Raw genomic sequence first — 14,147 nt, forward strand, 5'->3', positions numbered from 1 at the left:
AGTGAGTTTATTTTTTCTGTAATCCTGTTTCAGTGCATAGATCATCTTGCATCTGAACCTTTTCTTGCTATGCTGTTCCATGGAAATTTGCATCTCCTCATGAACTTCATTGTCCATTACCCGTTCTGGCTTCCTGCCTTAGCCATGTTGTGCAAAAACCAAATTAACGTTGTTTTCATATTTTTCAATCCAAGGGATTATTCACTTTAGTCTAAAGGGGTAGGAGACGTATCCATGTAAGATGATGGTAAAGGAGAGCATTCTATAAAGTACAAGGATCTGACTGACCCTCAGTAGAGTAATTTCAGGACCCTCTATACATCTAGAGCAGGGGTGTCCAAACTTTTTTCAACGTTTTTCACCAAGGACCATATGCAGTAAAACACACAAACAGCCGGGCCACTCACTCGAGGGGAAGTATGTATTGCCTCACCTGGTTTATTTAAGTAAACCGAATATATTTTGGAATTTGCTGCGGGCCAATTAACAATGGATCATGGGCCGCAGTTGGCACGCAGGCCGCAGTTTGGACACTCCTGCTCTAGATAATTCAGATGCATGGTAACTACCTTGCTTCTTCTCCATAATCATTAAATAGCCTAATATAGAACTCAAATAAAATTAGCACAGCTGCTAAGTGAAATAAGTCAGACTGAGAAAGACAAATGCCATAAGATCTAACTTATAGGTGGAATCTAAACAACAGAATAAACAAACAAGCAAAACATAAATGGACTCATAGAGACAGGGAACAAACTGATGGTTGCTAGATGGGACGGGTTTAGGGGGATGGGTGAGAAAGGTTAAAGGATTGGGAAGTACAAATTGGTAGTCACAAAATAGTCACAGGGATGTGCAATACAGTATGGGAAATATAGTCAATATATAATGTTGTAAAAACTACATATGCTGTCAGATGGGTACTGGATTTATCGGGGGATCACTTCATAAATTATATAAATGCCTAACCACTGCGCTGTATACCTGGAACTAATATAAAATAATACTGATGTCAAGTGTAAATATATACATATATATTTATATAGTCATGGAATATAAATATATTTATATGTTTATAAATATATTTATATAAATTATTTATAAGTATTTATATTTATATAGTCATGGAATATAAAGTACAACATAGGGAATATAGTCAAAGGTATTGTAATAGCTATGTACAGTGTCAGATGAGTAGTAGACTTGGGGTTATCACTTTGTGAGGGGTGTAAATGTCAATCATTACGTTGTTTTGTACACCTGAAACTAATAAAAAAATTAGCACAGTTGCACCTCAAGATCCTTGGAACAACTCCACCAAGAATTTAGACTGTTTTTCCTGGAGTTAAAACTCACCTCCATGTGCCCTAATAATCCTAAAACAACACTTCACTTTTTGCTGTCATCTCTATGATTTTTTTAATCAAACTGTTATTGCCTTTCTAATACTCTGCCCATCAGTCAATCCACAATTCTTGTAGGAATAAACTTTGTTGGTCAAAGCTGTCTTACTGACACAGATACTTTGTATGAAATTACACAGCATATACATTAATATAAGCTTGTTTCAAGAAAAATACAGAAATATATAGATAAAAAAATAAAAATAGTCCTCCATACAAGTCAACAGTTTCTCAGTTACTCAAAAGTAGCCACATATACATATATGAGTATATTTTTAGACATTTAAAAAATATTTAAATGTTTTTTCAAAATGTTTTTAAATGTCTAAAAATTTTATTTTAGACATTTAAATATGTATATTTCCCATATAGATTGCATTACTGTTGTTTAGAAATTAAATCCTTACATACTTAAATAATTTTTTTAATATTAATAGCATATCTTGAATATTTTACTAGTTGGTATGTATAGGTTTATCTCATTTTTCATCTGTTCCATAATATGCTATAGTAGCAATATTATGCAAACCTCAATTTATGAACATTAATTGTTGTAAATATTTTGATATTAAAAATAAAGATGCAAAGAATATTCCCTTTTTTTGTTTACATATATAACATATTGTTAGAACTGACTTACCAAAGAGAAATTGCCAAATCAATTCATTTGTGCTGTATAATTTGGTAGACATTCTTAAATTGCAAACCAAAAATATTATACCAATGTGAATTCTAATAATAAATTGTAATGTTCACATTTTTCTAACACCAGACATCATCAGTCTTTCCTTTTCAATATTACTTTAATTAAAATTAAAGGACAAAAATATATCTCAGTGTTTCAAAATGCATTTCTGAAATCAGTAATAGATGTTTAAACCTTTTTTTCTTTAATTGTGTTTGTCATGTTTTGCTTAGCATTTTCTTTTTGTTTCTTTTGTTTTATGTTTATTTGTTTTACTTAGCATTTTATTGATATGTTTGCCACAGAGTTTCTTTTAATCTACGCTCATGATTGTCTCCATTCATAAGTCTCTTTCTATCAGAACCTGTTTCTCCATAAAAATATAAACTCACATTCTCATAACAGTTTCCCATTAAGCAAACCTCCTAATTTTGAGTGAAAATTATGTTTTTTAATATGGCTATTAAAAGTACAGAAGACTATCTTTGGTATGCTATCCTAATGTAAGAAAGGAGTGTACATGTGACATACACATTTGTACAAAAGAAATACAAGAAAAAGAAACGTGAAACTAAACAAATTGGTTACCTTCAAGGGTGGTGCATTTAGAATAAAAAGAAGGTAGATGGGAATGTGTATGAGGGATAGGGAAGGGATGGCACCTTTTTGAATATACTTTTTTAAATAGCTGTGGTTCTTACAATGATAGCGATATTCTACATCTTCTTCACATATCCAAAAAATAAATTATAAGACCAACTAGGATGTGGAGGTCACATGAAATGTGAATACAAAATTAATAGATAAACCTTAATTGCATTAAAAATAAACAACATAACCACATTGAAGATAGTGGGGAAAAAAGAACAAACCTAAGTATTAAGTTGGTGCAAAAGTAATTGTGGGTTTTGCAATTATTTTTAACCTTTTAAACTGCAATTACTGTTGCACCAACCTAGTAAATTTAGAAACAGTATATTGAATATCTTTGTCTGGATACTGCAAGACTAATGGTAAAAATAATGATAGATATTGTAATCTAATCAATGTTTCTCACAAGGGTATGTGTTAGCACGTTTTAAACTATTTTATGTGTTTGCCAGAATTGAACAATTATGTAAATATGGTACAGATAATAACAGCCAGTTTTTATCACAACAGTGAGAAAGAAGTTATAAATACCAAAAAAAGAGAAAGCTAAAATGAGCCCTGAAGATTTGGATTGGAATCAATAGATGGGTGTGTCTGTGTGTGTTAGTATTCATACATGTATTTCCTAGCCTTGTATGCTAGGACTCCTAGAAGCCATGACACACTAGCAGCAATGATGGGTGTGTCTGTGTGTGTTAGTATTCATACATGTATTTCCTAGCCTTGTATGCTAGGACTCCTAGAAGCCATGACACACTAGCAGCAGTGAGAACACTTAGTACCAGCTCATTGTTTTTTACACACCATTCTTCAATAAAAGGAACCAGGGTTCCTTAGAGAAGAGTTTAATTCTAAGGCCAGGAGTAGGAAAATACAAGACAAGTTTCTAACACTTTGTGAGGTCATAAAGTAAAGAAGAGATTTGAAAAAAAATAGGGCTTGTTCAAGTAACACAGAAGCCAACCTGAACAATTCTGTGTAACCACATAAATTACAATACAATTGGGTTGTAAATCATAGAATAAAATATCCATGAGTCAATTCTGATATAAATAATCAAATGAATAAATTAATAAGAGGGAATAAATCTTCTTTATAGTCGAATTCCAATTAGTAAATGTAGAGGAATGAAGGAAACAGAAAATCAACATTTGGCAAACAATGTAATAATGAGAGAACATCAAATAAATGCAAATTCAAGGACATTTGACAAAAAGAACTGATCAACACTCTTTAAAAGTTTCAAAGAAAGAAAAGACTAAGAAACATTATTGACAGTAAGAGATGAAAGAGAAATAAAGAAATGCAGCATAGAATTTTGGATAGTATCCTGGAATGGAACAAAGAAAGGATAATAGAAAGAAAATTCTTGAAATTAAATAAGATCTTTAGTTCAGGAGTCAGTTGCCTGTCTTTGTAAATAAAGTTTTATTGAAACACAGTCACGTTCATTCATGTACATATTGTCTATGTCTTTCACTCTTCAATGGCTGTGCTGAGTTAGTTGCAACAGAGATTGTATGACCTGAAAAGCCATTACTATTTATTATCTAACCACAGCTCCCCAAAATAGAAGGCCATTGTGACCAGAAATAAATACGGTTAGGATTTGGACTTAGATCAGACTAGAAACCTGTTGTGGAAGCTGAGGTTAATGTCTGAAATCCATGAAGTCATCCAGAGGAGGGTACATCCAGGTACCGATGTCAGAATCAGGTCACTCAGAAGGGATGCTCTTCAAAGTTAAGCAGCAGCTGTGCAAACCAAGTAGTTACCCCAGACACCAAAATGCAGGATGGTTTTTTAAGAAGCGGGCAAACAGGAACCAGGCAGGCAATGTACAGAAACTGAATGAACGGGACAAATGAAGCAGAGAAATAAACGTAAGTCACTGGTAACGAGGAAGAAACACTGACGAAGAAGGCAGAGCATTGCCATGGGCTCTGGACTTTTGTGTGGTTTCTGGTGTGGGAATATCAATTCCAGCCTGGCTAGTCTTGGTTGGGTGAGACAATAATTGGGAAGAACTATTTGGTGTTGTGTGGGTATGGACAGAAGCAGAAAGGGTTTGACATCGAACAGATCACACTATGTTGACCAAAAAAAAGCACCAATATGAGGCTCTCACAAAGTTAGATTTTTTTAAACTTATCTTGATCCAGGGCTGAACTGCCACACAATTTGAAAATATATTTCCTTAAGCTAATGTCACAGAATTCTTTGTGAAATAACAGAATAACTGGCATTCTCTTTGGACAGGCCAAAAAGAAGAGTCACATAAGGTGGAAAAGCATTAAACGTAACCATGTTCATTAGCCGAACTTCACAGGACTAAGGCTTGAATAAACAAGACTTAAAATTACAGCGTTCATGCTGTAAGCAATAAAGAACTTCAGTAAAATCTAAAGTTATGATCTAGTACCATGCTTCCCAACTGTGATATGACTCTGTGATATGACTCAATTAAAACATAAAATTCCATTCTTCGTGCTTAAGATCTCCCCATTTCCTTATCATTAATATTGTTCAATATTTTTGTTCTATTTGTTTTCCCTCCTGCTGAAGTGTCACTGTATTATAAATTAAACTCAAAAGCAATGATCTGGACTATTTTAGAAATACCAAAAACACCTGAGTGAATAGCGCATGTTTCTGAAGAATAGTCCTTAGAAAATTTAGTGCCTACTATTGTAAATTTGTGTCATAAAAAAAGAAAAAAAACTACTCTGTCCCCTTCTAAAAAATGTTTCAATCTATGACCCTAGTAAAAATAGCATCACATATGTTTTACCAGGTGGGAAATCATTTCTAAAGCACTGCTTTTCAATACTTTACAGACCTGCGTTTTCACTCTTTGCAAAGTGTGAAATTGTTGTTGTTTGTTGAATAAAAGACCTTATAATATGATTGCATTAAATTTGGTTAAGTTGCTGGTAGAAAAGCTGATTCTATGGCTAAAATAATTTTGCAAACCAGAAAACTTCTTGGGAGCATAGAAGTTTTCTACCTTATCTAGCCAAACTGAAGTTTCAATTTGCAAACACAGCTGGAAACCTTTGAAAGCAACTTCCAGATGTCATGACAGAGTTTCTTCCAGATTTTGAACAGCTCCTGTCAAAATGACAACAGGAAACAGACACTATGCCTGTGGGGAATGGAGTTTGTCTCGTATCTCACAGCTGCCAATTTCAGTCATTTCATAACCCAGAACAGAGGCTTATAATTATCTAACTGTACTTTGTGATCATACTGGGTTTTAGAGATTCTGATGAATCTCTTTAGTGTAGCGACTCTCTGAGTATAAACATAATTTGAGAAACTCCTTAGCATGCAGAGGTCTGGGACTGAACTTCAGAGGTTTGCATAAGTATGCTAGAGATAAAACCCAGGCGTCTGAATTTTTTTTAATCGTTTTACTAATGAACTTTATTTTTAGACTACTTTTAAGTTCATAGCAAAATTGAAAGGAAAGGACAGAGTTCTCATATAACCCCTGTCCCCATACACCTATAACCTCCCCAACTATCAATATTCTGGCCTCCAGTGGTACATTTGTTATAATCGGTGAGCCTACATTGACTCATCATTAATATCCAAAGTCCACAGTTTGCATTAAGGTTCACTCTTGTACATTCCATAAGTTTGGACAAATGTATAACGGCATATACATGTATATGTATATGTATGGCATGTACATGTATATGCCAATAATATATATTATATATTCATAGATATTATATATGACAATAATGTGTTATATATATTACATATATGATACAGAATAGTTTGACTGCCCTAAAAGTCTTCTGTACTTCACCTACTCATGCTTCTTGCCCGGTCCCGGGATAACCACTGATCTTTTTAATGTCTCTATAGTTTTGCCTTTTCCAAAATGTCACATAGTTGCAGTCATATAGTGTGTAATGTTTTCAGATTTGCTTTTTTTTTATTTAATTATAAGCATTTAACTTTCTGCCATGTCTTTTCATGGCTCAATAGCTCATTTCTTTTTAACACTTTGCCAAATATCAGTTGACTATGTTTATGTGGGCTTATTTCTGGACACTATTCTGTTCCATTGATCTATTTGTTTATTCTTCTGCACATACAACAGTCTTCATTACTGTACCTTTACAGTAAGTCTTGAAGTTGGGTAGTCCTCCAATTTTGTTCTTTTCTTTCAATATTGAATTGGTTATCCTGTATCTTTTGCCTCGCCATATAAATTTTAGAATCAGTTTATTGATATTCACAAAATAATTCACTGGCATTTTGATTAGGATTCATTAATAATGTAATGTGATTATTCATTACATTAATAATGTAAATGGAAGTGTGTGTTGTAATTTCAAATTCCACTTGTTCTTTGCTGGTATGTAGAAAAACAATTGTATTCTTTTAAACATTATTGGATTCAATTTGATATGTTGAAGATTTTTGCGTCCATGTTCATAAGAGGTAAGGGTCTATAGTTTTCTTTTCTTGTTAACTTCATTGTTTGGTTTTGGTATTAGGGTAATGCTGGTCTCATTGAATGAGTTAGGAAGTATTCCCTTTGTGTTCTGTCTTCTGGATGAGATTGTGGAGAACTGGTATAATTCCTTCTTGCCAGTGAACCCATCTGGGCGTAGTGTTTTCTGTTTAGGAAGGTTTAATTATTGGTTCAATTTATTTAATAGATACAGGCCTATCCAGATTGTTTATTTCTTCTTGTGTAAATTTTAGCAGATTATGTTTCCAAGGAACTGGTCCATTTTATCTGTTATAAAATTTGCGGGCACACAGTTGTTCACAGTATTTCTTTATCACCCTTTTAAAGTCCATAGACTTCAATTAAATTCAGTTGATTGATGTTGTACAACTTGAGTACAATTATGTCCTCCTTCCTAAATTTCTGCCTGCTAGAACTGTTCATTTGGGATAGAGGGGCATTATAGGCTCTAAATATGATAGTGAATTCATCTATTTCTCTTTGCAATGTTTTTTGTTTTTGCCTGGTAGAGTTTACTGTTCGGCTATTAGGCATATGCTAATGGACTGTGATACCTTCTTGGGTTATTTATTCCTTTGTCATTCTGTAATGCCTCTCTTTATCCCTGATAATATTCCTTGCTCTGTTGTCCACTCTGTCTGCAATTAACATAACTATTCCCACTTTCTTTTGATAAGTGTTAGCATCATGTTTTTCTGTATCTCCTTACTTTCAACCTATATGTGTCTTTATATTTAAAGCGAGTTTCTTGTAGATGACACATAATTGGGTCTTGTTTTTTGATTTGCTCTGACAATCTCTGTCTTTGAATTGGTGTATTTAAATCATTGATGTTTAAGGTGATTGATATCATTGTATTGATATTCACCATATTCATTATCCATTTGTTCGTTGCCCTTATTCTTTGTTCCTGTTTTTTGTCTTGAACACTTTTTCTGTTTTTTGAGGTTTGAATTGAGCATTTGTGTGATTCCATTTTTTCGTCTTTCTTAACATATCAATTATACTTCTTTGTTTACTTTTTTATCAGTTGCCCTAAAGTATACAAAATTCACTTACAACTAATTCAATCCCATTTTTAAATAACAGTATGTCACTTCCCTGGCTGGGCATGTAATTTATAACAAAATAGCTCTAATTCCTCCTTCCTGTCCTTTATATCATTGATGTCATTAATTGCACTTATACATAAGCATACATAAGCATGTATAGACATAAAAGCACATATAATCAAATATGTTATTGTTAGTATTTTGAACCGTTATCTGTTATATCATTTAAGAAGAACAAAAATAAAAATATTTAATTCACCTTCACTTATTCTTTCTCCTGTGCTCTTTCTTACTTTATAGGTAATTCTGAGTTTCTGACCTACATCGTTTTCTTTTTATATGAACTGTTTTTTTAGCTTGTCTTTCTGTTTTCTTTTTTGCATTTCTTGCAAGGCAAAAAACCCTCTATTTTTGTTTGCCTAAAAAAGTCTTTATTTGCTCCATTACTTTTTATGGGTAATTTTGCAGACTGCAAAATTCTTCGTGTTTCTTATTCTCTCAATGATTTAAATAGTCCCGTCTATTCTCTCCTTGTTTGCATGGTTTCTGAGGAGAAGTCATATGTTATTCTGATCTTTCCTCCTCTTATAGGTAAGAATGTTTTTTTCCTCTGGCTTCTTTAGAAAATTTATCTTTGATTTTTGAATATTACATGCCTATGCGTAGTTTTTTGAAATTTATTCTGCTTGGTGTTCTCTGAACTTCCTGGATTTGTGAATTGGTCTGACATAAATTTGGGATAAATATTTAGTGATTATAGTTGCGAATATTGCTTCTATTCTTTGCGCTCTTTTCCTTCTGGCATCATGTGATTTTTATTCTTCATTCTGTTATTGTGGTGTGTCACATTAATTGATTTTTCTATGTTGAACTCACCTTGCATCGTATGGATAAATCTCCCTGATTATATTGCATGATGCTTTTAATGTACTGTTAAATTTGGTTTGCTAGCATTGTGTTTAGGGTTTTGCATGTATGTACATCAGAGATATGGGCCTGTAGTTTAATTTTGTTGTGGTGTCCTTATCTGGCTTTGGTATTACAGTAGTACTGATCTCATAAAATGACTTTGGAAGTTTTCCTTCCTCGTAATATTTTGGAAGGATTTGAGAAGATTGGGGTTAATTCTACTTTAATCTCCCCAGATTTATTGAGATATGATTGTATACTACATTGTGTAAGTTTAAGGTGTAAAATGTGATGATTTGATACCTGCATATATTGCAGACTGATTACCACAATAAGGTCAGTTAACACATCCACCACCTCATATAATTAGCATTTTAGTTTTTGTAGTGATATGTTTAAGATCTCCTTTCTTAGCAGCCTTCAAGTATATAATCTAATATTTTTAATTATTGTCACCATGCTGTACATTAGATCTCCAGAACTTATTTTTATTATAACTGGAAGTTTGTACCCTTGACCAGCATAGCCCCAGCCCTTGGCAACCACCATTCTACTCTCTGTTTCTATGAGTTCAGCTTTTTAAAACTTTCACAAATAAGTGAAATCATAGAGTATTTGCCTTTCTCTGTCTGACTTTTTCACTTAGCATATTGCCCTTGAGGACCTCCCATGTTGTCCGAAATGGCAGAATATAATTTTTTGAGTGGCTGAGTTATACATATAATCACATTTATCCATCATTTATTAGGACACTTAGGTTGTTTCCATGTATTTGAACTTGTAAATAATGTTACAGTGGAATTGAGGGTACAGATATCTTTTCATAGTAATAATTGTGTGTACTTTAAATATATTCCCAGAAGTGGGATAGCTGGATAACATTGTAATTCTATTTGTGATTTTTTGAGGAACCTTTATATTGTTTTCCATTAAGTGTCTACCAATTTACACTCCCAATAAAAGTGTTTACTGGTTCCCTTCTCTCTATATTATCTCTTTTTTTTTCTGATTAGTTATTTATTTATTCTTTTCTTTAGATTACACATGTAAGTGAGATCATATGGTATTTGTCTTTTTCTGTCTGACTTAAACTCACTCAATTCAACTCCAAAAAAACAAACAACTCAATCCATACTGTCTTTATCATTTGTCTTTTTGATGGTAACCCTTCTAACAGATGTGAGGCAATATCTCATTGTTTTGGTTTGCATTTTTTGGTTTTGGTTTGCATTTCCCTTATGATTAGTGATATTGAGTACCTTTTTATGTGCCTGTTGGGCATTTGTATGTCTTCTTTGGAAAATTATCTATTCCAGTCCTTTGCCCATTTTTAAATGGATTATTGAGGTTTTGTTTTTTTGTTTTGCTATTGAGTTGTATGAGTTTTTCATATATTTTGTATATTAACCCATTATCAGAAACCTGATTTGCAAATATTTTCTCCCATTTCATAGGTTACTGCTTCATTTTGCTGATTTTTAGTTTGTTTTTATCTTTGCTTTGCAGAAGCTTTTTAATTTGATATAATCCCACTTGTTATTTTTTGCTTTTCTTACTGATGCTTTTGGTATTTTATCCAAGAAATCATTGCCAAGACCAATGTCAAAAAACATTTTCCCTATTTTTTTCTAAGAGTTTTATAAAACCAAGTCTTACAATTGTTTTTATTTAATTTTGAATTAAATTTTGTGAGTGGTATAAAGTAGAGATATACTTTTATTCTTTTGCATGTGAATACCAGATTTTGCAACACATTTATTGAAGAGACTATCCCTTATTCATTGAATATTCTTGGCAGCCATGTCAAATATTACTTGAACTTACATGTATGGGTTTATTTCTGGGCTCTTGATTCTGTTCAATAGGTCTATGGGTCTTTTTTTTTAATGCCAGGACCATACTGTTTTGATTACTGTGGCTTTATAATATAATTTTAAATCAGAAAGTGTGATACCTCCAGCTTTGTTCTTTTTTCTCAAGATTGTTTTGACTATCTGAGGTCTTCTGTAGTTCCATATGAATTTTAGTCTTGTTTTTTCTATTTCTGCAAAAGATGCTATTGGAATTTTGATAGGGATTACATTGAATCTACATATGTCTTTGTATAGTATGAACATTTTAACAATACTGAATCTTCTGATCTATGAACATGGGATATCTTCCCACTTATTTGCGTCTTCTTCAATTACTCTCATAAATGTCTTCTTGTTTTCAGGGTACAGACCTTTCACTACCTTGGTTAATTTTTTTACCAAGTATTAATATTTTATTATTTTTTGATGCTCTTGTAAAGGGGATGGGTTCTTTATTTCTTTTTAGATTTTTGTGTTGTTGTCGTTAGTGTACAGAAACACAACTAATTTGTGTATGTTGATTTTGTATTCTACAACTTTGCTCTTTTTTTTTTTTTATTGGTTATAACAGCTTTTCAGTGGTCTTTAGGATTTTCTATATATAAGATCATATCATCTGTAAACAGAGACAATTTAACTTTTACTTTCCAGTTTGGAAAACCTTATCTTTTTTTGTTGCCTTTTTTTGTTGTGTATTTATTAATATATTTTTATAGTTACTGTTATTTTTAATACTTTTGTTTTTTAACTTTCACATTAGATTTAAAAGTGATTTTCCCACCACTGTTATGGTATTACAGTATTCTGTATTTGTCTGTATATTTATCTTTACCAATAAGTTTTATAGCTTCATGAGGTTTTGTATACTTATTTAGTAGTTTTGTTTAAATTTGAAAAAAAAAACAAAAACAAAACTTTTAACAGTTCGTGAATAGCAAGTCTAGTGGTGATGCACTCCCTCAGCTTTTCTTTGTCTTGGTAAGTATCTTTTCTTCATTTTTGAAGCACTGTTTTTCCGGCTATATTATTTTTGTTTGGTAATATTTTTTTTTTCTTTTAGCACTTTAAAAATATATATTCCCAATCCCTTTTGGCTTGCAAGGTTTCTGCTGAGAAATTCACTGATAGTCTTATATGGATTTAATTGTACATGACAAGCTGCTTTCCTCTTGCTGAGTTCAAAATTTTCTTTGTCTCCAACTGTTGACAATTTGATTATGTTTCCCAGTGTGGATTTCCTTTGGTTCATCATATCTGCTGTTCTGGCTTTAAGACCTGGATGTCCATTTCCTTTCCCAGATTTGGAAAATTTTCTGCCATTATTTCTTTGAATAATCTTTCTGCCCCTTGCTTCCTCTCTTCTTCTTCTGAGACTCCTATAATGCATTTGTGGATTTGTTTAAGGTATCTATAAATTCCTTAAACTTTCTTTTTTTTGTGTGAATTTCTAATGGGTAATTTCCAGTGACTTGTCTTTGAGTTTGCTGATCATTTCTTTTGCTTGATTTAGTCTGCTTAGAAACTCTGCAGTCAATTTTTCAGCTTAATTATTGTATTTTTCAGCTGTATCGTACTTTTTAAATATTTTCTATCTCTTCGTTAAAATTCTCGCTTTGTTCAAGCATTGTTCTCTTTGACCATCTTTATAGTTTATTTGAGTTCTCTGACAGGTAAATCATATATCTTCATCTCATTAGTGTCAGTTTCTGGAGATTTATTCTGTTCTTTGGGACGTAATTCCTTGTTTCCTCATTTTCTTTAACTTTTTGTGTTGGTATCTTAGCATTAGAGAAAACAGCCACCTCTCCCAGTTTTCATGAGATATTCTTGTACAATAAAAGACCCTCAACAATCAGCCAGGCCAGATATTCTAGGGCTTCTCAAACTTTCATACTAGTCCAACCATAGTTTTTTGTTTGTTTGTTTGTTTTTTTCTTAGCAGCTCCCAAGCATCTAGAGTATGCTAGGTCCTTCCAATGTTTTCAGTCCTTTCAGTGCTTCAAGACAGGTAATACAGAATCCAGTCCCTTTGACAGTCCACAGAAATGTTGGAATATTGAACATATGGGCCTACTCTTTACCTCCTCAAGGAGAAGTTGGGATGTTGGGGGTTTTGCCTAGTCACATTGCACTGAACTGGAGAGAGGGGCTATAGTGATTTCTGGCTTGATGTCTTTGTTCTCATTGACCCCCAGGTATTAGTTTATGACAATGATACATAAACCAAAATAGGTGATACAGAAGCCAATCTTTAGTGTACTCTTTGGAAAAGTTAAAATGTTTGATACACAGACCAACTCTCCTTCTCCAAGGGAATTTGGGGGCTGAGAATTTCCTTCAGATTACATGACACTGTGCCACAGGTAGGGATTATGGCAAAAGGGTGTCTTGAATTTTCCTACTGGCTTTAATGTGACTAGTTAAGCACTTGCCAGGTGTAAGGAATAGAATATGTGAAGGTCTGCCTGGGAACATTTGGGGATGAAAACTCTCACAGTGGCTGGGATACGGGCTTGACCTTGAAAGGATTGGCTACCCTCCCAAGGACCAAGAAAACAACAGAATGAGGAGCCTGGCTTTCGCCTTAGCGCAGAGCTGGGCCGAGCTCCGATACATCTAATCTCGTACCAAGGACTGGCCCCCGCTCCTAGCCAGATCTGAGACCAGTTCCTTGTGTTGTTGACATGTATGCTTATTCGCTCCTTGCCACTGTTGTTAGTGAAGTCCTCAAAACCCAGAAAACTGAGGCAGGCATGGTTGTTCCCCAGGCCGCCTCTGCTGCTGCAAGATATTTCGCCCGTGCTGATGAAAGGCGTTGCTGTTTCTGAGATTCTAATTGACTGGGCCCTGGTGGTATGATGAATTGCCTCCTTGCTTGTTAGTGGTATGATGATATATTCCCCTAATCTCTGTCTTGTCTTACTTACTTTTGCTTTGAAATAAAACTCTTTAACCGCTTCATCCCAGCTTGTGGTGGTGTGTCTTGCGTATTGGGCCTTGAAATTCGGTCTGTGCACAGCAATCGATAATACTTATCGATACACCAGGATGCATGAACCTCTCAAGTAGTTTCTGGATTTCTCACAAAGGGAATTTATCCAG

The sequence above is a fragment of the Rhinolophus hipposideros genome (assembly GCF_964194185.1).
Source record: "Rhinolophus hipposideros genome assembly, chromosome: 3".
Classification (NCBI taxonomy): Eukaryota; Metazoa; Chordata; class Mammalia; order Chiroptera; family Rhinolophidae; genus Rhinolophus; species Rhinolophus hipposideros.